We start from the raw sequence: 26902 nt of genomic DNA, 5'->3' as shown, positions 1-26902 counted from the left end.
GAAACGAAGTGGAATGGAGAAGGCGAGTGAGCCAACTCGTTTTGATCAAATGTGACTTTATTTATAGTCAAACCAAAAATAAGTTACAGAGGTATAATAAATAGGGTGAGCAACCAGCGCACATACGATCCATGTAAAAAGAGTCAGGGCTAATAAGCGAACAATTGACAAGGTCGCATTGTAAATACATTTAGGAATATGTATTAGTATCTATACCGCAAGTGAATGCAGTCTATAGTCTATAAAATTTCTACAAAGAAAAAAACAAATAGGGAAATGTTCACCAATAAATTCATTTCGGTTTCAGTGATTTAAAATTATATTACAATCAGATGGGTTTCTGATGGTATCCAATCGGAACCTATTTCCATTCCCCAAAGAATGGATGAAAATGTGCTCTGCCATTGAATAAACGTCTTTGTTTTCATTTACGCAACTCCGCCTGTAGCTCTTCTAGGAATACCGACTGTCACAAGCCCGGGTAAAGTAGGGGGGTTGAGCATGAGGTCGGCAACAACAAACCGCAGAAAGCAACCTTCCCAAACAACGCTAACCAGAATAAACAAATTAAACTCTACTCTCACAGTCGAACGAACAATTATGACACTTCATGATAAAAGCTGAAATTCTTTGAAAGTCATGAGGCTGATGGCACTTCTAACAATTGGAGCAACAATTTTTATAGGTATATGGAATGTCCGGACAATGTGGGAGACCAGGAGGACCAGTCAAATAACTACGGAAATGATGAAATACAACTGGGTTGTACTCGCGATCAGCGAAACTCATTAGACCCAAACTGGACAGCAAAGATTGGATACGGGCGAGATGCTGCTGTACTCCAGTCACGAAAAGGAAAATGTTACACACACTTAGGCAGTTGCTCTGACACTTTACAATGAAGCGCGAAATTCACTTGTAAGATAGGAATCTCATGGATCCAGGATCATCAAAACATCCTTTATACAAAGAAGTAGGGAACCACAATAAATACTATCCTGTTTTACACACCCACTAATGATAGCAACGACGACGACAGAGATTAGTTCTACGAGAGACTGCAATCGATAATAGCGAAGTGCCTAGGAAAGCACCTGACAATCCTGATGCGAGATCTAAACGCCGAAGTCGGAATGGACAACAACGGTTATGAAGAAAGTACTGTGGAGGACAATTGGAAGGGGATCAAAGAAACACTAACTTCATAAGAAGGACTACACAGCAAAGTGGTGCATGGAGGACAGCTGACATGTGCATTCCAAGTGAGGACCGGAGTCAGGCGACACTTCATACTATCCCCCATCACCTTTTTTCTGGTGGCCGGCTGAATTATGAAGACCTCGACTTCTGAGAAGAAACATGGAATACAATGGACAGTTCGGAACCAGTTAGAATACTCGGACTTCGCAGATTATCTGGCATTCCCATCCCATACACATCAACACATACAGGTGAAGACAAACAGTGAAGCAGCAACCTCTGCATCAGTAGACCTCAACATACACAAGAGCACAAGCAAGATCGTCAAATGCAACACGGAGAACACCAACCAAATCTCATTTGATGGCGAATCTCTGGAAGATGTGGAATCTTTCACGTATCTGAGTTGTATCATCGATGAACAAGGAGGATCTGATGCATACCTAAAGGCGAGAATCGGCAACGCAAGGACAGCATTCCTACAATTGAATAACATATAGAACTCAAAACAATTGTCAACCAATATCAAAGTCAGACTATTCAATATGATCGTCAAGACAGTTCTGTTGAAATATGAAGAACTACCACAATAATCATCAAGAAGTACAAGTGTCTCTAAACGATTATCTACGCAGTATACTCAATATCCGTTGGTCGAATATCATCAGCATCATCCTACTGTGGGAGAAAACAAACCAGCTTCCAGATGAATAGGAAATCAGGAAAAGAAATTGGAGGTGGATAGGACACACATTACGAATATCATCAAGCTGCATCACTAGACAAGCGCCAACTTGGAATGTTGAGGGAAAAAGAAAAAGCGGAGGACTAAAGAACACACTACATCGGGAATTGGAAGCAGACATGAAGAGGATAAATAGGAACTGGAAAGGATTGTCCAGGACAGAGTTGAATGGAGAATGCTAGTGTGTGGCATATGCTCCTTCATGAGGATTACTAGGCTTAAGCAACTAAATAAACATTGATCTACGCACTTATGAAACAATAAACGAAATATTCATCTAAATCAAAGCATCTGAACACAAGAAGATGAGTAAATTGAAGCATATGTGGTAAGAAGATAAATAGATCGTGAATAATATTATCACCAATGTCAATATACTACTTAAATAAATAAGGGTGTAAATAAATGCGAAACGCTCAAGTTACTGTAGGAAAAGAACAAACGGCATGCACAAGTAAATGAGAATTTAGGATGTCGACGATTGATCGAAATCGAGATGGGAATAAGAATAAGTTGTGTGATGATGTGCAAATGAAGCCCTTCTAACGATTATCAACCAGTATATTTTAGGTAAGTAAATGCAACAGTGCTCAACTGTCGCGGACCGGTGGTTATTTCGGAGTTTGTTTAAGAGTGCGTGTATAACAAACAGTCACTCACTGACTCTGGGAGAACTCCCCGGGCACTAGACAGAGAGTGTTGTCCGCCAAGTGCGGGTTTCCCACCCAGTCTCCACGTCGTAACTGCGGAGAAGTACTGCACATAGCCCTATGGCTGTATGTGGTGCTGAGCAGATGGCTTGGTTGGATGGGCGCTAGCCTCAGGTGTACGGTTATTGACCACATCTCACAATGGGGGTCACGGGACGCGACGCCACACATTTTACCAACACAACACCTCAATATCCACACACATACCTACGTCTCTCTCTATCTGTTTACATCAACTACACTCTCTACCACAGGTACCACATTCTCACTCCACATACACAACACTGACCATTCGACAGACTATCAACAGACGCTCATGATGCAGATTCACTCAGTTCTATTCTTTATGTAATTAGGTCGTCACTTCTCAAACCGAATTACAAATCATTCAATAAGACACATTAGCTAATGCCAATCACTTCGGTTATTCTCCACACGCTATCGATTCACATCAATATCAGTTCGATTGAGTCGAATCCACTGTGTTGATTAATAAACACCACAACCCTGAGCATCAGGAAGAAGCGCTGGAAGTGGATAGGATACACATTGAGGGAAGCACCCAACTACGTCACAAGACAGGCCCTCACATGGAATCCTCAAGGCCAAAGGAAAAGAGGAAGACCAAAGAACACATTACGCCGGGAAATGGAGATAGACATGAGAAAAATGAACAAGAATTGGATGGGATTAGAAAAGAAGGCCCAGAACAGAGTGGGTTGTAGAATGCTGGTCGAAGTAACAGGCGTAAGTAAGTAAGTACAACACTGTATTTAACATACCACTGCACAAGAGGACATCAAGTTCATTCACCTCTCTCATATATTAACCTCAAGTTAATTTCCTCACAGTTTGAATATTACAGCCCTTAATGATTGCAATGAATTAGTCGTGTAGATCACCAACGTAGATGATCTATGTCGAAATGATTGGAGGCCTACTCGAGTTAGACGTGAATAGTGTGACGAACCAACTAACGTCGAAGTCACACCTCGTGGTCAGCAACTTACGTGGACTACCCCCATTGACGTAACAAGGTACTATAGATGCTTTGAAGACTGTACAACACAAAGGACGTTATTACAGAAATATATTAGTTAAAGTAGATACAAGCCAAAGTAAGACCACTGCCGCATGGGCCAGTCCATGACATACAATTAACTAATGCGCGTCGGTTGTACATGACCTTGGCAGGGAGCGACGATCTGTTCGACATTCAGTGATCCAACTGCCGGATGATTTGGCTAGGGCTCAGTGACATTTCACTGGCCCTACAGTCGCATTTTACTATATGTGTAATGAACAAATACTTAGAGTAAACTAATTTCTTCCATTTAGCAACATCACACATTGCAATTGTAAAATATGAAACTAATACATTGAATTCATTACTTGTGTATCTTCCTTGAATAGTCTCTTACAAGCTTCATCCTTCTTTCATTCCTGTTGCAACTTATCTTCTCTTTATGTTCCTCTACCGTCAGCAATAATCATGCTTCACAATCTGGATATATATTACTTATATCTGTCTGAATAAGTAGCACACCATACATGTGCATTCTGACACTATCCTCTCCATATTTCAAACAAGCCATAAGATTTTGAGTAACATTAAAAAAGTGGCTAGCAGTGAACGCGAGGATGTGAGTTTCATCCTATTTGTAGCCCACCAGTTGTATGTGCCTGGATCCCAATGTTTGTGTTCATAATTGGACTTGGATTCAGTATCTTCAACTTAGAATGCCTAGTACATTATCCCCTGAAATAATGGATGTTTTCATCTAGCTGATGAATCCTGAACGGAATGAAACGTGCATCTTGCATTCCACAGATTGTCATCATCCAACTCTAATTCTCATTTTCAAGGTTTAACTTTATATTTTTAAATAAATTAAGCGTAAGGTAGATTGTTAATAATAAAATACTAATTGTAAACAAAGGTAGATGGATTCAATGAAATAATACGAGCTGAACGAAAATACTATTTTATTTGTGATAACCCAAAGAATGGAAAAACTGTATTACTGACTTTTCTTGTCATGAGTCTGTACTACTGAGAATCTATAAAGCAGGATGAACCACGTCTAGGAGTCGTTCAATTTCAGTAATTTTCTATCTGTAATAATTCCATGATGTAAGTGAATTTCAACACAATTTTCTGGTCAACTTCGGGGCATGCTAGTTACTAATCAATTTTATAATATGGTGACGTAATTTGATTATTGTTCGTTTTTAAATGTTAAACTTATCCACACATATTATTATTATTACACTTGCTAACCGTTTTGAAAAATTTATTCAGCATTCAGCCCTATCTACTATATCTGACCTAATTCATATTCTTCTACATATTGTGTAATTTCTGATTTGTAATCACACTATTCTCCCTCTCACTCACCCCATGTTGACCATATTTATTCTGATCATTCATCGTACAATTTCATTTTACTTATAAACTGATTCAAGTTAACACTTTATATTAGTCAGCCCCAACATTAACGATTTGAAGTTAGACATTAACACAGTTGAATGCCGGCTTGGTGTTCTGGTGGCTAAGCGATCGCGCGCGAGACTGATAGGCCCTGTGTTCGAGTCCCGCAAGCGGGGTCGTCCAGTGCTTCCAGGCTTTCCAAGGTAGTCTAGCTTCAATTGACTCATGATCTCAACTATTGAAATTAACGATTTGATTTGGTTTGATTTTATATTTCGATAGTATAATTAGAAAACTCCGCCTGGAGTACCTCCGGCGGCTTTTTGCCGGTCCCAACCCCGGATAAAGGAGGAGGGTTGGTCATGGGGTTAGCGACCCCATCCCATAGAAAACTAACTCGCTAAAAAACGCTAACCAGAAAAAAATTATTCAAACCTTTTAAACTCTGCCCTGGGAGTCAGAAGGTCTTCATTTAGAAGAACTGTGATGCGTCATGATGAAAGCCGAGTTCGTTCGTAAGTCACGAGGCCGATACCCCTTCTGACAACCAGAGCAACCATTTATTCAGGTACATGGAATACTCGTACGATGTGGAAGACCGGGATAGTCTTCCAAATTGCCGCAGAAATGAGGAGATACAACCTAGAGGTGCGTGGGATCAATGAAACACATTGGACGCACTTTGGACAACAACGACTAACTACAGGAGAGCTCCTGTTATACTCCGGCCATGAAGAAGAAAATGCACCACATACACAAGGAGTTGCATTGATCCTGTCCAAACAAGCACAAAATGCACTTATAGGATAGGAATCTCATGGACCAAGGATCATCAAAGCCTCCTTCAAAACAAAGAAAGAGGGCACTACAATGAACGTCATCCAATGCTATGCACCTACCAACGACTACGATGAAGACGCTAAAGATCAATTCTACGATAGGCTGCAGTTAATCGTCGAGAAGTGCCCAACAAAGGACCTGACTATTCTGATGGGAGCTTTCAATGCCAAGGTTGGAATGGACAACATTGGATATGAAGACCTCATGGGACGACACGGACTGGGAGAAAGGAACGAAAATAGTGAGATATTTGCAAACCTATGTGCCTTCAATAAACTGGTCATAGGCGGAACTATATTCTCACATAAACGCATTCACAAAATCACATGGACTTCACCGGATCACACTACACAGAACCAAGTCGACCATATCTGCTTCAACAAAAAGTTCAGGAGGACGATGGAAGAATTGAGAACCAAGAGAAGAGCTGATATAGCATCGAACTATCACTTGCTGGTCGCCAAGATGAAATTGAAACTCAAGATGTACTGGACAGGATGGTGACAAACTCAACAAATTCAGGATAGTCCTCAGCAATAAGTTCCAGGCCTTTCATGATCTACTCAATGGAGAAGGAACTACTATGGAGAGCAACTGGAAGAGGATCAAAGAAGCAATCACTTCAACATGCCATGACGTTCTGGGCGACAAGAAGCACCAAGAGTGTTAACAGTAAAAACCCTAGGTGTCTGTCTGCGAGTAAAACCAAGGGTAACAAAATACAGTTAGGATACAAATGGTATATTCAACAAACAGATAATAACAGTTATTATGGAATGAATGTTACTTGTAAGCTGCCTCGTGAGATAACAACCACAAATTGAGTTCACTTGATTGACGAAGACTTTTTTGCAAGTGATTGCACCAACGGCGTAATGAGGAAGACAAAGTTCAATAGTATTATATAATAATAATCCGTGCCAAAAGTCCAACGTAGTGTCGGAAGGCCATGCAACAAATCACAAGAGTAAAACCGTGACGGTTTTTATTTTGTCTTCACAAAAATCGCTGAATATACGTCACCATAAGATTTATGATTATGTTATTGCTTTCATATTCATTATTGATAAGTCATTTTTCATATGGAATGTAATCAATCTAGAATAGAAGTACTTGTCATACGGAATGTTAATTTGAATAACTTTATAGTACAATCAGTGATGAATTGACTACAAAATAATGTAGAACATTGTAAATGGTAATATAAATATAAAAGTGTCTAATAATATAATACTTAAATTTAAAACAAATTAGATAAATGGATAAAATAGATCGATTATTTGTTTAACGGATACTTACAGTTAGTATCTCTTACTTGAGGTATGCAAATGGATCATAATCTATGGTTGAAAATCTTTTATACTATTTAATGCAAAGTTCTTTAAAGCTATAAATCTTTAAACAATTTCAGAGTTGGTGAAATAACGTAAAACCCTACACAACTTAGTTTTACATCGTGAACGTATTCCAAAATCATAAAACTAATTACTGGATGTTGAATTACTTATTGTGTTTCATTAGCTTTAATGATGGCTGATAATAAGTTGTCATTTTTGTGGAGTAGATTTCCTATTTGTAACAAATTGGTTTCCACTCGTATTGTGGTGTATACTACTTATACTGACATAAGTAGTATATGACGTTACTCGTGAACAGAATGTCTGGAAGCAGAGAGACAAGAGGATCGAACAGTAAATAATGGGAACAGAATGCAATTTGTGTGAAAAGGCAAGAACAATGAAGTCTGAGTCATTATGAGACAATTGATGGACATTTTGCAAATTACGTATTTACTATTTGACTGTTAGATTTTACTAACAAGTCCTGTTATTGTCGAGTAAAATGTGTTCGATTGTCCACACTGGTATTCTTGTTCACTACAGTATATGTGATCATGTTATTCCGATAAGATTGCATCTCTTTTTTAAGTGTACTTGGAAAGCATGGTAACCTGAAAACCAGATTAGGATAGACCACTATAGAAAGTGATCGAATGATGCGACTTAAATGTAAAACTACATAAGTTATATAGTTATACCATTTTAGTTAACTGATGAACTGAAGCTATTTATCGAATAATATCATTAGGCAAATCATATTGAATATATTCTTAATCTACACATTCTCTGAGTGGCTTCACATTTTTAAACATATTGATTTTCTTCAATGTTAGCACCACTAGTGTTACTCTTTTGTATTTTAACATCATGACAACACACTATGTAGTGATACTGTGGTGTGAGCTACTTATATCCACATAAGTAGTATATAACAATACTCAGTAATCGAATGTATTTCAGTAGAAGATCGAGAAGAAAAGAACGGAAACGGAAGGTAATTGGTATGAAAATGCAGGAATAATGAAATCTGAAATGATGGACTGATATTTACAAAAGAAACAGTCAAGTTTAAGACAATTAATTGATATTTTGCATGTTAACTATTTACGGTATAGTTCTCAGATTTTGGTAAGATGTTCTGTAATTTTGTGCATAAATACATTCAGTTGTTCACATTCGTATTCTTATTCACTACAATACTACTTACAAAAGTCTCTGGATTGAAATACTCCTATATAATCAATTGTTTTCTTTATGTTTTCGTAGGTAGTAATGAAGTGCTTATCTCAGATTCATATTACTTATACACTTAAATTTTGTCTAAAATTTGACATCGAACGTAGGTAAACTAATTTTTTTGTTTGAAAGAAAACTGTAAAGGGATATCAGATCGGAGAACCTTAACACATGATAAACAATTTTATCATGATAGGGAATATGGACTATATTCAATCTGAAATATTTTATGATCTATGTAAATAGACAATAAAATGTAATGTCACTTGGTATTGTTTTACTTGAATCTCCGCATTGATGTTTATGACTGCATAATTGATCAGTCACTTATTGGCATATGTGCATCCTGTGAGGATTGCCTCGATATTGCCGTAGTTCACAAGCATTCTAAACAAAGATGGATGGTGACTAGTAGTGGAATGAAGGATGAGCGTTTTGTTCCATTTGGGTGTCATTAGCTGGATGTACCTGTATCCTACAGTTGATATTCACTCCACCACTCGAACACAATACCGTTCGCTTCAAACGCCATTGTGTTATCTAATCAGATACTGAGTCTTGTTTTAATTTTGAAAAGAAATACGAGATCCATCCTAATTCATTGGCATGATCAGGTTGATACAGAAAGGAATGTGACATGTTACGAACAGAAATGTTTGTGATATAAGACAATATCTAGGCAATCCTCACAGGATGCACATATGCCAATAAGTGACTGATCAATTGTGCATTCCTAAACATTAATGCGGAAATTCGAACAAACAATACAAAGATGAATTAGAAACGGAAGGATAAATTGTTTAAAAAGATGTGATACACAAATTGTTTTGAAAGGAAATTTGTCACTAGAACTATAATCACACGGAGCATCAGTCAGAAACTAATGAATTAAAGTAGAAGGGCTAGGAAATCCTATTGAAGAATGAATAATGTAGAGAAGCGAGATTACAATGACATGATAGGATGATTTATTGACTTTCATCAGTAGCATTTCTGGATAACCAATACTCTATAGTTATATTCTATTGGACGCTGAATGTATCCGATAACATTCACAGTTGAGATTTTATTTGTAGAATTATGCATAAACAAGACAATTCACTTCATCACTTAGATGGAAGAAATGTTTCAAATGATGAAACCAGTATAGGTCATTGAAATACCGAAGGTGATATCAACAGTCTTATAGTCTACACATGTTTTCCTATGTAATTAGGTTCATCAATAACCTACAAATCAAGAGATGGCCATCATATTTATTGGATCGAATTAAAATATAAACCTCCAGTTAGATTGAAAATAGAAATAATCATTTTAGTTTCATAAAAAATGGTTCGCTATTGACTGATAAATTATGAAGTAGTCAGTAAAAAAATCTTAGAAACTAAATAAATTAGTCAGGGTTAATTGAGTTATTTCGTCCAATCATCGTTTACTTGTGAAGGTCACTTTTAGAAACTTCAACGAACAATATAGACAGTAAATTGAATAAGGAATAAATTAAAACTGATAATAAATACTTCTACTACTACTACTACTACTACTACTACGACGACGACGACGACGACGACGACCACTACATCTCTTTCAAGTAAGTTTTATATTCGAATAACAATAGATGTGTACAAGCAACTAGCCAATCATTTATTACAGGTTAGGTGTATAGATATCAACAAGACTTGTTTATATTTATATATACATACATAAAGTTTAACAATGGATTCGTTGAATTACATTAATTCAACTCTATATTATCATTGTAATGCTGCATATATTTGAATGGTCATCTATTATTAAAACAAAGTTGAAAATGCTTATGAAAATCAAAAATGTATGTAAGTAGACTTTAACATTATTGTCACTATGATTGTTCGCTTTCATTGAGATTAAAAAGAAAAATTGGATTTTATAATTGATATTTAATTTAATAGTTGAATTCGTGAGTTGATTAAAGCTGGACTACTATGGAAAACCTGGAAGTACTGGACGACCGATTCGTCTTAGTATGAGATTCGTCAGCAGTGCGTATCCATGATCCCGCACTTAGGATACGAACCTAGGACCTTCGGTTTCGTGTGCGATCGCTTGACCTCTAGACTACTGAGCCGGTGCGCGGAATCGTGGATGTGTACTACTGACGAGTCCCATACTAAGACGAAACGGCCGTGCAGTGCTTCCAGGTTTTCCATAGTAGTCTAGGTTTAATCGACTCATGAATTCAACTATAAAATTACTACAATCTCCACAAAACTCCCAGTTGATGATACTTAATTATTAAGAATATTAATAATCGACCTAAAATGAACCGATTTATCAAAACAAATGAAGCAGTTAGGTGTCTTACGATTATTCGGAATACTTGCTTTACTGGAAAAGTTAAAGAAACATAGTCTTCAACATCCGTACGTTATATTTAAGCTAACGAATTAAGATCAGTAAATAATGTAATTACCAGTTCATGTATATTACAAAATCGTTTCATGAGAACAACTGTATTTGAGATAAATCTAGTCATGTTCGATAAGTTAATTTGAATAACAAGACTGTGAATCACTCAATGGACTCTAACTAGGTTATCTATAGATTCCACCCCCATTATGATGCCTAAATTTACTTGATTCGCATTTCATGTAGAGTTGTGCTTATAAACTGATAGTGAATCATGCACAGGGAAAAAGCAACTATTCACCGACCTCTGACTTTCAAAATGATCATTCGAATTACACCAGTCCGTTATGAACATGTTTCTACTAATTACTTATGTAAGATGTTATAACGTTTAAAGTTGATGTAGACTAGCGATTTATTTTACATGGATTTATTTTCGATAGTTCTAATAAACATCATGATCAATGAGAACCAGTCAATAGTATAAACGTGTGTTTGCTAATTATCAAGAGATTTATTTACATACTCACGCCTGTTACTCCTCGTAGAGGAGCATAGGTCGCCCACCTCACTTTCCATCTAACCCTGTCCTGGGCAATCATTTCCAGATCTTTCCATTTGTTATTTATCCTTTTCATATCTGCTTCTATTTCCAGACGTAATGTGTTCTTTGGGCTTCCTCTTTTCTACTTCCCTTCACAATTCAATGTTAGAGTTTGCCTCGTAATACAGTTTGATGATTTCCAAAATGTATGTCCTATCCACTTCCAATATCTTTTCTTAATTTCCTCTTCATCTGGAAGCTGGTTTGTTCTCTCCTACATACGGCTGTTGGTGATGATAACCAGTTAACGAATATTGAGTATCTTGCGTAGTCAACTATTAATAAATATTTCTAACTTTTTAATGATGGCCGTAGTAGTTCTCCAAGGTTCAGCTTCGTATAGTAGAACTGTCTTGACGTTCGTATTGATGATTCTGACTTTGATATTGGTTGAGAGTTGTTTTAAGTTCCATATGTTCTTCATCATCAAAAAATACTGTCACTAAATCTAACTGGTCCACAAAACTAGAAGAAATCTCAACTGTTGATGTGAAATTCAAAGTGTATCAGTAGTAAATTGCCAGTTGACTCGAATGTTCAAACTTGAAAATAAATATTGAGATAGAATAATGTTTAAAGTTTCAGTTAAAGGTTTTCGTAGCGGAAATGTTTGTTCATCGCTGACTTTTAACTAACATATTTATAAACCAGTCATATACAATTATATAATTATATTCGTATTCTTGATACAACTATAATATATATAAGAAAGAAAGATTAGTTCAGCGAAGAGTTCTCTTTTCGGCGAATTCATTTTCAAAGCTGTACAATCGCAAATATATATACTTATTTTTTACAGGGTGATAATAATACTGATAATAAACTTCTGTTATACATGGTGACAGTGAGGGTAAATAAACAACGGTATTAGAAAAAAATTTTTTTAATAACAAGGAAAGTTTGATAGTTAATGGCTTAAGTATTCATCGGGTAAGGATGGCTCAGCATGATAAAATAACAGAGATGAAATGTAATCGGAATGATCGTGGAAATAAAAACAAACCGGTTGGGGGTAGAAGATTTGAAGGGAAGATGGAAGGTGAAGCAGGTTAGTTATTAACACCGTTGGATGCCGACTCAATGATTTAGAGGTTAAGATGTCAGCCGCAAAACCGAAAGTTTTGGGTTCGAATCCCGCACTCAAGATCGTGGATACTCACTACTGAGGAATCAATATACTGGGACGAAATGGCCTTCCAATGCTTCCAGGTTTTCCATGATAGTCTAGCTTCAATTGAATCATAAATTCATCTACTGAATTACTATAATATCCACAAAACCCTTTTCTGAAATTTATTGACTTAAAAAAACTACTTTCATCATGTAAAACTTCATTCAACTTTTGTTAATAAATTAAAATGTTTATAAATTTATGCATGGAAACATTATAATGGTATTACTGAATTCTATACATTAAATGGGATTTTATTATCATTTAAGTTTCCAGTAAATTTTATAAATTCTGTAATGGTAATATGATATAATCATAAGTTATGTCATGAAGTTTCAGCTTCAGTTTGGATACGACAGGAGGCTTGATGACCTGTGTTAGTCTTGAAGGGATACTGAATCCTATGTAAATAGTTATCCGTAATAATACTATTGAACTGTAAAAGTAGTTGGACATTGTGCTCTTTAATCGATTAGATTTTTCTAATTATTTCATAATGATATAAATCTTGAACTATCACATTTATAACTAGTAGATTTATAGTAGCCCCATCTTATATATCCTTGGAAGTTTTATTGAACTATTAACTGGCGAGAAGTCATGTTTTATACCAAGCATCGTTACATTTAGCTTTGAACACTTGATTGAGTAGTTGAATATTGTACTGTGTTTCTTTATGTCATTCTGAATAAATATGTACACATATTCTGTCGGTTTCGAATAGTCTGATGTTGTGTTCTCTTTGCTGTTATCTTTTCAGCTTCTATTGTTTTCTGAAATAAACGTTTCTATAATCTCCTACAAGTGAAACACGATTTTACAATGTTTAATTCAGAGTAAAAGGAGTATTTGGGTAGTTAAACATCGCGAGATGACATAGAACGACAGCTTTGAATTAGACAAAAATTTAAATGTTCATTTCAACACGTATAATTAGGAAAATATTACTCGGTAAATTTCAGCTAGCGGAAATCATTTGTCTTCTATCCAAATTGTAACTAAATATACTGATGAAATAGGTTTGTGGCCGAAAGCTTGTTGGTATCGTAGTCGTACGACAAAAATTCAACCAAACTTTATAAGAGATTCGGTCTTAGCAGCAAAGTTAACATTACTGGCCGAATTTTTAAATCATATTTTGTTAATGTGGAATTACACCTCAATAAATACATGCACAAGTGTCCTGAAAAAAGCAGTATACGAGATTTATAGAGATTGTTATGCTTCATAATTTGCATCACTAACTCTCCTAAGTTAGACGACTACATAATGTCACGAATGGATTGAAGTTGTACACTGCAGAGCGCTGGATGTCAATTTAGTGGTTCAAGGGTTAACAACCTGCCGCCAAACCTGAATATCATAGATTTGGTCTCTAGTGGGATCGTTAGTACTCAATGGTGAGGGGTCTTATAGTGACTAAAAACTATCCATAGCTTCCTGGTTTTTGATAGTTGCATTGTTACGGCTCTGTCATATATCACGTGACAAAACACCTTGTCCCTGGTCTAAACCAGTGAAGCATTAGCTAGCACGAGCAGTCTTGAGTCAACTGTGAGTCCTTATTGGAATCCATTATAGTTACTTCCCGTCTAATCCAGCCCCTTCAGTCCAGTACATAAATATGAGCCTCAACTGTGTGAATCGTATATTTCAGACATACGTGGTTTATATACATGCAGACCAAACCGCATCACACAATAAAATGAAAAACAATAATTATACAAGATCAGGCCAAAAGTGGCTATGGGTGCAGGAGATTGTAACAAATGGACTGGGAATAAATTAAGAATAGTAAATCATACAACAATAGTCAATAGGTCAAATGAAAGCTTATGATGGCAGGAATATAAATACATATATATACATATAATCTAGTTACGGAGTGAGAATATACGTAATAATAGTCCACAAAAAATCCTTAGCAGTTATCATTCATTTGTCATTCGACCTGATATAACATGGATAGCTAATGACAGTTTGTCATTTAAACTATAAAAGTTAGTATGGTGGCAGATATAATTTTTTAACTTCATATACTGCTCGTCCTGAAAACCGTTACTAGATAAAATCAATGGGACGATTCAAATAAGCAATACAAAACGAATTTAAGCTTCACCATATTACACAATCTAGTGGTTATAAGAATTCACTAACTGAGTGGATAACACGATAGCGTTTGAAGCGCATAATATTGGGTTTGAGTCCCAGAGTGAACATAAACTCTGAAATGTAGATACATCCAGCTGATGAATTCCAAATAGAACAAAACACGCATCCTTCATTCCACTACTAACCATTATCCTTCCCTACTTATAAAATTGAAAAATGTTTATGATTTCATAATCATTTTTTTCTTTATTTTTAACTATACTATTCATACTAAATAAAATGACATTTGAAATTTTGATTTAATTTACATGGAATACAACTTGATTAACATTCTAAACATAAATGAGAGATTTTTCACAGTGAAGCATTTGATTACTTTAATTCATTTAGACTGATAGGTCCTGGGTTCGAATCTCACTGGAGGGGCAGGATCGTGGTTGCGCACTGATGAGGAATCCCGTAGTAGGACGAAACAGCCGTCCAGTTCTTCCAGGTTTTCCACGATGGTTTAGCTTCAATTGACTCATGATTTCAACTACTGAAATTACTAAAATCTCCACAAAACCCCTTCTGACAAAAATTATAAATTCAATATCTAGAAATTAGATTAAATTCACTCCATGTTTCATTCATTCTATACAATTTACTAATTTAAGAACGTATAAAATATAATTCAGTTGTATACATTTAATCATAATGTAAACAATTTCATATAAATCACTATCACATTTTAATTGTTTATAAATTAGAATAATTTTTAGATTCTCTTAATAGATAAACCCTTTTCACCTTAATAATTATCTTTGTTGTGTATGATGATAATCAGTGTAATCTGTCCCGACGTGCGATGTTTTATGGTGTAGGAGTAGGTTAGAAGAAAGCTAGGAGTAGTCAGACCAAAACATAGGACAAATCCATAAAGTCACTGACAAGTAGACTGTGCAATGTTGGTAGGTGTAGACTACCTGGTTGGGATCCGCAAGATGATAGCAACCGATGGTTAGAGGCCTTGAATGACATGACTCAAAATCGTTTGCAATGGCTCAGGTGCATCCACTCTTTGTGTTCTCCCAAATTCTAATCTTCTGAATTCTTCATGTCCCTTTCTTTTTTCTCTTTCCAAATTTATTTCCCTATATTATACTCCTTGAATAACATCTTCAAACCCTAATCATTCCGATTACTGCTTATAGTTTTACTAACTCTGCCACTATGGGATTTGAATCGACAATTGTATCGGTGTGCTAATGTGGTGTGGAAACTAGTATGTACGAAGTTCTACGTTGTTACTGACTGACTGACTGACTGATTGAGTGTAATTTGTCAATAAATTGCATAATAAATTTATATGTAATATATTACAAAGTGATTGAATAATATGACACATGATATTATTAAAACTAATGACTAACCCTTAAAATTGGGAACTAATGTGGTACCTCATGACAGTGTTGATCAACATTAGTACTTCCTAATCAATAGCATAGTCCTTGACTTCTTAGACACTTGTTATTGCTAAGAGAATAGCCACATCACGAATGCAGATCTTAACCTATAAACTAAGACTGACAATTACTACTAAATACTAGTTAGCAACATGATCTCCTTCCTGTGATTCCCTTTGAGTAGTAGTAGTAATAGTAGGTGTTACGGCTAATTATATTCAAGTTGTTTGATTTTACCCTTGTATACTAAAATTTTTCTATATATTGTCTTTAGCATATAACGAGAGTTATGTAGCATTGCATTCATGAATTTTGGTTCCTCTTTTCAGGAATAATTTCACGTGTTACTTAGGTGATGGTTTTTTAAATTATACAGCGGGAATAATAAGTTTACTTAACTGATGAGCAACTGAGTATATTCGACAAGTTACTGTTTTATTGAAACAAAGTCAGAAGGAAAATATTAGCTGAATACTTTTAATTCGTTGTAATTCATTGTTTTCTCTTCATATACATATAAGCTAATGAGTTTGGTCAATTCAGGTTAACATTGCCTAATAAATGAAGTGTTAATCAATCATATGGTCTAACTATACTGGAGAGGTATACCAGTTATTTCATTGAAAACGCTTGGACCAGATTGCCAGGTGAAATATTGGATTCACTCCGAATTCATTCGCTGAAACTTTACAAATATATTCTTCCCCTTTAATGTCTAACGATTATAACTTTAAGATGGTGGTTAGAGGTAGCCAGAGGTAGTCACCCTGGACCCGGGTTTCGTGCTACTTGGAACTCGTCAGCAAGGTGTACCTGTAATCTTGAGGGAACTGGTGCTCCCTGACGGGTTCGATTCTGTGTCACCTAGCTTCAGAATCAGAGACGTTACCACTGGGCCATCCGGTCCGCGACCGACCTCCTGTAGGACTGAAATGTAGTCACAATTGATTGATCACTGGGTGATGATCAATGCCATGTGTGTCAAGTCCTTCTTAGTACAGATCGACTACCTCCAACCACCATCTTATCTCAACATAATGCACGCGAATTCGAGTCACCTAGACTAGTTGCCACATTGCAGCTTGGTCGATAGCATTCGATCTACACTGAGAAGGACTTGACACACATGATATTGATCACCACCCAGTGATCAATCAATTGTGATTGTTAACTTTGAATAAATACTAACCATTAAACCATCACACATTATTAATTCTAATTTCATCATCAGTATAAATTGATATAAAGCTAGATACATCAAAATGATTGGAATACAAGTGAGCATATTAAGGTAATTCACAATTGATGTTTGTTTATGCATAATTAATCTTGTATTTCATGAATTATTTGAACTATTTATGAATTATACAATCGTGGATCGCGGATATGCACTGCCACTAAGGAGTCCCACAATAGGACGAAACATCCGTCTAGTGCTTCTAAGTTTTCCATGATGGTCTAGCGTCAATTGACTAATGATTTCAACTATTAAAATATATAATCCTTGTCAATAATTGGTAAAGTTGAATGTTTGTTCATAACTTCAACTGGTATGTTAACAAGATATATGCGAAAAGAAATCAGTTAAAATTGGTTATAGTGATCTCTAATATAAAAGTATCATAAATTTTCAAATACTTTGACTAAAGAAAACTAAGTCTGTCAACTAGAATATGTGATATCAAGCTAATTACATCGTTCAGTGGCACACGTGACTGGTTAATAATACTTTCATATTTAGAGATTACGAATGCGGATGCTGACTGTATACTTTCAAGTGAAAAAGTGGTTGCTTTCATGGTTAGATGTATAACATATTTACTCAAATATAAGAAATAGAATCAAGTTATGTATGATCTATGAATGGATTAAAGTCAGTTCACTATGAGAAATCTTTACAATTCACCGAGCTAAACAAAACTGTTCTTTGACTAATATGTAAATTAAGAAAAGATCTCTGAATGATAAATAAGAACTTTCATCTAAATTTGATCGAATAGTTTCACAGTATTTGGGTGCCGAGTTAATGTGAGACATTAAAGAAGAAAAGCTTGGATCAAATTGTCAGGTGAAACGTTGGATTTACTTCAAATTCTTTCGCTGAGAATTTACAAATACATTCTTCTTCTTTAAGATCTCTGGATGTTTTAATGGGAATCTGCAAACTATATAATGCAGTAAGTTTGGAATGAGATAGTTTTCATTGACAATGATTGCGCTGTATTGGATATACGATGTAAATCATCTAATGGTTAGAAGTAATCGATGAGAAATCTTACTTGACCTTGGTTCGTTACAAAGGTACACCTCAAATTTCAAGAGAAACGATAACTCCTGGAGGGGGGTTCGGACCCCAGACACACAGCTTTACACTCTGAGATGTTATTAGTGAGTTATTTGGGCTGCAACTGACCTCTTGTTGGACTACGATATCTATAGTTTTTTTTGGTTGATGAAACTGAAAGTGAGTTTTACTGTCAGGTGCTAAATGGCATGAGACGTAGATTCAGGGTTTTATATCGACTACCTCCAACCATTTAACATCTAAACACGGCACATATGGTATCAAGTCACTTAGACGAATGACCTCATTACAGCTTGATTGCTAGAATTCAACCAACACTAGAAGGCTAAAGTAACTCTGACTTTGGATAGAATTCAGTAATCACCCAACTGTGCATGCTGTGCAAATTGTCTCAATACTGCCACTAAGTCACAATCATTATAAGCAGAGATGGATGGTGGCTAGCAGTGGAATCCATGACGCCAGTTTCGTCCTATTCGGGATTCTTCAGCTGGATATACCCGTACCCCAGAGTTGATATTGACTCTGGGACTCGAACCCAGCAAATAAACAAAGCTTTCACAAAAAATCTTTTTTATTACAACTCACTTTAACTCAACCACTTTCGTTCTAGATCCATAGATATTTTGCTGATATTTATACTATGTAATATAATAAAATTCTTCCAGAGTGGTCTACCTTTAATCAATTCATGAACCCAACTATTAAGAATTACTGCGATATCCACAAAAACCCTCTTCTGATAATTAACATCATGTGCTCATTATTGCTGGCTTCATGGAGTATTTCCTAAAGTTCTAGTGAAAAGCCGTACACAGTGGAGTTCAACTGTGTCTGCTGTGGAGGCAATTACTCATTGAAAACATTAGTAGACGGTCACGCAATATCGTAGATTGGTTGTAGTTAGACAATAACACCATTTGATGCCGACCGGCTCAGTGATCTAGAAGCCAAGTGTTCGCCCACATGACCGAAGGTTCTTGGTTTGAGTCCCGTGTGTGGGATCGTGTATGCACACTACTAAAGAGTCACACACTGGGACGAAACGGCCGTCCAGTATTTCCAGGTTTTTCATGATGATCTAGCCTTAATCGATTCATGAATTCAACTACCAAAAATTATTACAATCTCCACAATCACCCCCCTTTCTGATAATCATATAATTTTATTAAATACACTAATTTAAATCCATTTTTTTATTTTTATTTTTCAGTTCAATCAGTGATTTTTTTTTCATTCATGTCATTTCATAAAATTATTATCATTTTTGGTATCATAAATACATTTATGTTACTATGGCTACTATATAAACATGATGTATATAATAATTGGACGGTAACAACACAAGTGAATAATGATGATATATTAAACAATACAAAATTGTTAACATTTAATCAAGTAACCAATTTACATGTTTATATAGTGGAAGAACATCATGAAGGTAAGATTTATATTGTTGTTACCGAATAATACTTTAAATAGATTATTACATTTGATTTCATGTACAAGAATTATGTCATCATGAATGGTTGTCATAAGAAATGATTCATTTTTTTGAAATTAGTCAAATAGTTGCTATTATCAGCTTACTTATATTGTATCGGTAAATTAGTAACTAAATTAACGTATTACGTAAAGTATAGTTAAGATATCTATAGTATAGCTATTATGGTTAGCAGTGGAAATGGGGATATATATATATATATATATCTTACGCCTGTTACTCGCAGTGGAGCATAAGCTGCCAACCAGCATCCTTCAACCCACTCTGTGCTAGGCCTTCCTTTCTAGTTCTATCCAATTGTTGCTCATTCTTCTCATGTCTGTCTCAATTTCTCGGTGTAATGTGTTCTTTGGTCTTCCTCTTCTCCTTTATTTGACCTTGAGGATTTCAAGTGAGGACTTGCCTTATGATTCAGTTGGATGCTTTCCTCAATATATGTCCTATCCACTTTCATCACTTCTTCCTGATTCGTTCTCTCCCACAATAGGTGGTTGCTGGTTGTGTCTGACCAACGGATTCGAAATACTTTGCGTAGACAACTGTTAATAAACACTTGTATCTTCTGGATGATGGGTTTCGTAGTTATCAGAGTTTCCACCCCATACAGTACAACTGTCTTGACATTTGTATCAAAAATTCTGACTTTGCTGTTGGTTGACAGTTATTTTGAGTTCCAGATATTCTTTAGTTGTAAATATGTTGTTCTTGCTTTGCTGATCCTCGCTTTCACATCTGCATCAGATCCACCGTATTCATCAATGATGCTACCCATATATGTAAAGGTTTTTACATCTTCCAAATTTTTTCCGTCAATTGTGATTGGATTGTTGCATGCTGTGTTGTATCGGAGAATCTTGCTTTTGACTTTGTGTATATTGAGACCTATTGCTGCCACACTGGTCATCTTCTCTTGCATTTGTTGCTGCGTGTGCGACAGAATAGGTAGATAATCTGCAAAGTCTAGATCGTCCAGCTTCAGCCTAGCTGTCCAATATATATATAAATGAACATCTGAATAATGTATATTCTTTTCGCTGCATATTGCCAGCGACCACAATGTCTCTTATTGGGCTTTTTGTAACTTTGACAACGAAAAGTTGTACACTTTTCAGAAACGCACTTGTTGAAATATCTAGATGGAAGGAACAGGTAGCCCAGATGCTCAAGCAAGCCACTGTCTGTTTTTCTGCTTTTAGTAACAGAGGTTGATTAATTGTACTTCTTAATATCCTTCATAACAAATTAACTATCATCAAAAGTAGAATTGTTAATAGTTGACCTTTCTTAAAGTAATTTGTTTTTCAGCACTCATTTTTTCTTTGTTTTTCCCGACCTAATTGGTACTTATTTGAATTATGTTTATTTGATATATTTATAGTCATTCCTTACTGGTTTGATGCTGCCAAATCATTTAATAATAAGAAAGCTGTTTTGGTAAGTGTGTGTATTAATTTCTGAGAGAATATTGTGATAATTATCTGTATAGAATCCAAGTGAGTGGATTATTATTATTATTATTATTATTATTAGTAGTAGTAGTAGTAGTAGTAGTAGTAGTGTTAGTAGCTTTATTCCATATGGTATTTTTGGTACAATATAGAATTCTCAGCACAAAGTATTTCAACAAGTTTCCGTTTCTTATTTCTTGATCGATCCTGACAATAAATATTGAGTGATCGCCAGTTAGATGTTAGCAGTTTCAGGAATCAACATCTGAATAATGTACATTCTTTTCGATGTATATTGCCAGCAACCACAATGTCTCTCATTGTGCTCTTTCCTAACTTGTATAGCGAAAGGTTATGAACTTTTCACAAACTCACATGAATATGTTGTACAATTAATTTACATAATGATCTGCTGAAACAAACAAGAAAACAGATAACTTGTTGAAGTATCTAGATGGCAGGAACAGCTAGCCCAGATTTTCAAGTAGACCATCTTCACTTTTTAATTATACAAGGACGATATTTCACATTAGGACATTTCATGGAATGAATAAATAGGAAATTGAGACATCTCTTTGATGAATTGTTCTTATGATTATACGAATAAGATTTGTTTATCATGAAAATTTGAATAGTGTAATAACAAAATGAAGATTATGAGAACTATATGCTATTATTAGAGCAATACATTTCGGACAATCTGATCACATATACACGAGTAACATTTTTTAATTGGAGATAATTTTTTAAGGGTATGAGATTTATTTAGAAACTCCCCATCTCTCATTAATCAGCTGTACCGTTTTCCCACTAATCAAAATCGTCATTTTAGCCGGCCAATGAAATGACGATTACCGGACCCATGAAAGTTGTGAATTTGGTTCGGCAATATCAGTCTTAGTTAACTTTGTTGTCAGCCATGTCTATTTCAAGTGGTGAGATTGATTTGATTTTCAGAGAAATGTTCGTTGGTATAGGATTTCTAACGGAAGCTGAACTCATGAGAGACTATTAGAATGTGACTTTCTGACATTTCATAACGCGATACACTTATGGAAATACAAATGATTTTCACATAAAATTTGTATGCAGAAGGAAGTGTCACGCTCAGTGATCAATAATGAGGGTTTGTTTGGAAGTAAATTCTTTATCCATATGTCCAGAAAAACTGTTGGTAGTGGTCGTAAATCTTATGTATGTGTTCGGCTGACAGAAGGCTTTTGCGCAGTCTCAAGATGGTCAGTGAGTCATAATTACAAGTTGCTGAGTGTCAGTTGTGAGAAAGACCCTAGCTTTCATCGTTTGACAGTCGAGTAGAAGAATACGACTCGTTCTTTATTGATATCGGGAGCCGCAGTTTTTGTTGTCACCAATTTTGTGTGTGAAAATTACAGAAAGAAAATAATCTCCCAAGATATTTATGACTTGCTGTTTTGACGAATCATATTAATGACTTACGAAAAAAATAAGGAGGTTAGAAATTTATGGATGTCATTTCTCACTACTTCACTCCGTACGAAACATGTCAGCCGGTTGGATGTTATAGTCTAAAAGATTTATATCTAGTTTCAGAACTAGTTTACAATCGTTGGAGGTAGTGAGGTCAAAATTAAGGTCTCTGACAGTGAGTGACGGAATTTAAAGTCATACAAAATGCATCAGTTTCCTTAAAATTTTAAATACGCTCCCTGTCTTCCCTTAAACTATAATATTAAAATTGCTTCATATCTTTCTTTCTACGAACTAATTCTTTCTTCATGTACTATATCCTTATATGCAATCTTTCTTTTATATATTACCACCGTTGAATTAACTACTTCTATGAATTCGGCGTTCATCTTGCTGTGTTAATGAGGTATGGCAAATTGGACCGATGCACATATGTGCCTGGTCCTACGTTGTAGCTGACTGACTGACTAACTGATTATTAAGTGTCAGGGTTTCAGAGTTTCATACTGATTTGGTTCAACCACCACTTACCATTAAATATAGTGGATCATAATATAGGGTCATTCATACTAGTGACTGAACGCCAGTTTTATTGGTGAGGTTTAGTCAACCTAAAGAAAATCTATACAAGGGTTTATTGACCACTATTCAGTGTACCTTAAAACGATAAAAACATACCAATCCATTAATGAGTATGAAAAAGATAAGTTGACTAATATGACACTGTGTAATACTGTAAAGCTAATGAAATTAGAGAAGACTAATAATAGAACATTCAGAATAGTATTAGACGAAAACTAGTCCAGATAAGAACTACAATTAGTAAAAAGTGAACAATTTGGGAAAAAAACAGAGTAATGACTAGAATAAATTGTGTTGAACAGCTAATGCAAGTAACCTGCACTTCAAATGTAAATAATAAAAAAATTACACAACAATGACAATTTCCTCTTAGATGATATCACTCATTAAAGATGTAAGATCATATGTATACTCAGTCCGTTAGAAAAGCAAGTGAGTGGGGATCAGAAAGTATTGGTTAAAGTTAGACATTAAGACCGTTGGATGCCGGCCAGCTCAATAGCCTAGTGGTTAAGCGTTCACAAGCAAATTTGATAGATCCTGGGTTGGAATCTCACGAGGTGGTATCGTGGATGTGCACTGGTGAGTAGTCCAACAATAGGACGAATCGGCCGTCCAGTGTTTCCAGGTTTTCCATGGTGGTCTAGCTTCAAATGACTCATGATCATAATTATCGAAATTACATTTATAATGTTTGTTAAATACGTTTACTTACTTACAAGTAATATAAAATTCTATTCAAATATTTTGACAAGAGAGAGCATTTTGGTTATTGAAACTCGAAAGAATTGAAGTCCTATTTAACAATTATAGACTAGTTTTCATATCAAATTGAGTTCAGTCAATTCCAGGTTGCCCGCGTTTCTTAGAGTTATCATATAGACTTTTAGAAGTCAAATAAGGATCCGATAATTTATTTTTCTCAAGCTCTTTAGATTGGCAATAAAACTTGAAATTCAATCAGTGTTAACAGTGAACATCTAATACAGTACTAGTTTGACTAACTGTGTGGGTAAAGGCTTTCAACTAGTAAGTGATTATGTCTCTCTGGGAGAGAGTTGATCATTAATACACAGTAATTTGTTAATAAATCAAACAATTTTTCAAAGCTAAATTTACGATATTTCAATTTTAGTCGTATTACCATATTAAGTGTATGTATGAAGCTGGGATTGGTCATTTTACACATGGAAACTTGACCTTCTGTGTATTCACCAACAGAAGAAAGTCTTCATGATTAAAAATCTTTTGATTATGAATATTGCACCACTTATCCATTAAAGATCTCTTTCAGATTGTTCGATAATGGAAAAAAGTGATAATCAGAACAGTGTTCAGAATGAACAATAGTTAGTACCAAAAAATACCCTTTCGATTTATTTGACCATCAGCATTGGTGTGAAGGGTTTGTGTAGATAGTCGCATTACAATAATATTAATAATCAGATGTCAGTTAGCGACTAATCTCTAGAGAAAGTTCAAACAGTTCTAGTGAGAAATCATGATTAGTGAACTTACTACTTACTTACTTTCGCCTGTTACTCCCAGTGGAGCATAGGCCGCCAACCAGCATTCTACAACCCACTCTGTCCTGCGCCTTCTTTTCTAATTCCATCCAATTCTTCTTCATTTTTCTCATGTCTATCTCCATTTCCCGGTGTAATGTGTTCTATGGTCTTCCTCTTTTCCTTTGGCCTTGAGGATTCCATATGAGGGCTTGTCTTATGATGCAGTTGGATGCTTTCCTCAATGTGTGTCCTGTCCACTTCCATCACTTCTTCCTGACTTCTTCCTCCATTGGGATCTGATTCGTTCTCTCCCACAATAGGTGGTTGCTGGTTGTGTCTGACCAACGGATTCGAAATACTTTGCGTAGACAACTGTTAATAAACACTTGTATCTTCTGGATGATGGGTTTCGTAGTTATCAGAGTTTCCACCCCATACAGTACAACTGTCTTGACATTTGTATCAAAAATTCTGACTTTGCTGTTGGTTGACAGTTATTTTGAGTTCCAGATATTCTTTAGTTGTAAATATGTTGTTCTTGCTTTGCTGATCCTCGCTTTCACATCTGCATCAGATCCACCGTATTCATCAATGATGCTACCCATATATGTAAAGGTTTTTACATCTTCCAAATCTTCTCCGTCAATTGTGATTGGATTGGTGCATGCTGTGTTGTATCGGAGAATCTTGCTTTTCGCTTTGTGTATATTGAGACTTACTGCTGCTGAGGCTGCTGCCACACTGTTCGTCTTCTCCTGCATCTGTTGTTGCGTTTGGGATAGAAGGGCCAGATCATCTGAGAAGTCTAGATCATCCAACTGCATCTTAGATGTCCATTGTATCCCGCGCTTCCCTTCAGACGTTGACGTCTTTATGATCCAGTCGATCACCAGGAGAAAGAGAAAGGGTGAGAGTAAGCAACCTTGCCTAACACCGGTCTTCACTTCGAACGACTTTGTCAACTGTCCTCCATGCACGATTTTGCAGTGTAATCCATCATATGAGTTCTGTATGATATTGACTATCTTCTGAGGCACGCCGTAGTATCGAAGAAGCTACCATAGTGTTGTTCTGTTCACACTATCAAATGCCTTTTCGTAGTCAATGAAGTTGATGTAGAGTGATGAATTCCATTCAATTGATTGTTCCACAATGATCCGTAGAGTTGCGATTTGGCCTGTACACGATCTATCCTTACGGAATCCTGCCTGTTGGTCTCGAAGTCGGGCGTCTACGGAGTCCTTCATCCTGTTTAACAATACCCTGTTGAAGACTTTTCCCGGTATTGAGGGAAGAGTGATGCCCCTGTAGTTATCACAGTTGCTGAGATCACCTTTCTTCGTTATTTTGATCAGAAGTCCTTATTTCCAGTCTGTTGGTACTTGTTCCTCATCCCAAATCTTATTGCAGAGAATGTGGAGTATCCTTGCAGTTGCCGCTACGTCTGCTGTCAGTACCTCTGCTGGAATGTTGTCCGGTCCTGCTGCTTTGCCACTCTTGATTTGTCTGATGGCCATGTTGATTTCTTCAATTGTTGGTGGGCCAACATTGATTGGGAGGTCCGTGGTTGCTTCTTCGATGTTGGGTGGGTTCAGTGGGGCTGGTCGATTCAAGAGTTCTTTGAAGTGTTCTAACCACCTGTTTCGTTGTTCTTCAATGTTGGTGATTACTGAAGTTCAACAATATTGCATGTTAGCCAATTATTCTCTAATCCCAATGAAAAATGCTTGCAAAATATCGTGAACTGATTGAAATCGTAAATGTAAACCACTTGACAGTGAATCCGTAGTTCATGGGTTGAACATTCTCTTTCAGATGTGAAAATCCCACTTTCAATACCTGAAAAGTCGCATACTACAACGAAAAAGTTGTTCTGTATTTCCC

At 35.9% G+C, this 26902-nt stretch overlaps 1 protein-coding gene across 1 annotated transcript in view; it reads left to right on the top strand.

The window, feature by feature from the left end:
* Window positions 1–10387: 10387 nt before the first annotated feature.
* The window catches only part of MS3_00008035 (uncharacterized protein), a 31701-nt gene continuing 15186 nt past the window's right edge, over window positions 10388–26902 (top strand). Inside the window, exons 1-4 of the mRNA XM_051216372.1 lie at window positions 10388–12542; window positions 12584–18399; window positions 19741–19968; window positions 21410–21465. The gene's annotated coding sequence lies outside the window, so the exon portion shown is untranslated. The remainder of the gene's footprint in view (window positions 12543–12583; window positions 18400–19740; window positions 19969–21409; window positions 21466–26902) is intronic.

The sequence above is a fragment of the Schistosoma haematobium genome, chromosome 4 (genome assembly GCF_000699445.3).
Source record: "Schistosoma haematobium chromosome 4, whole genome shotgun sequence".
Taxonomy (NCBI): domain Eukaryota; kingdom Metazoa; phylum Platyhelminthes; class Trematoda; order Strigeidida; family Schistosomatidae; genus Schistosoma; species Schistosoma haematobium.
This window is presented reverse-complemented; position numbering and strand designations above follow the sequence as displayed.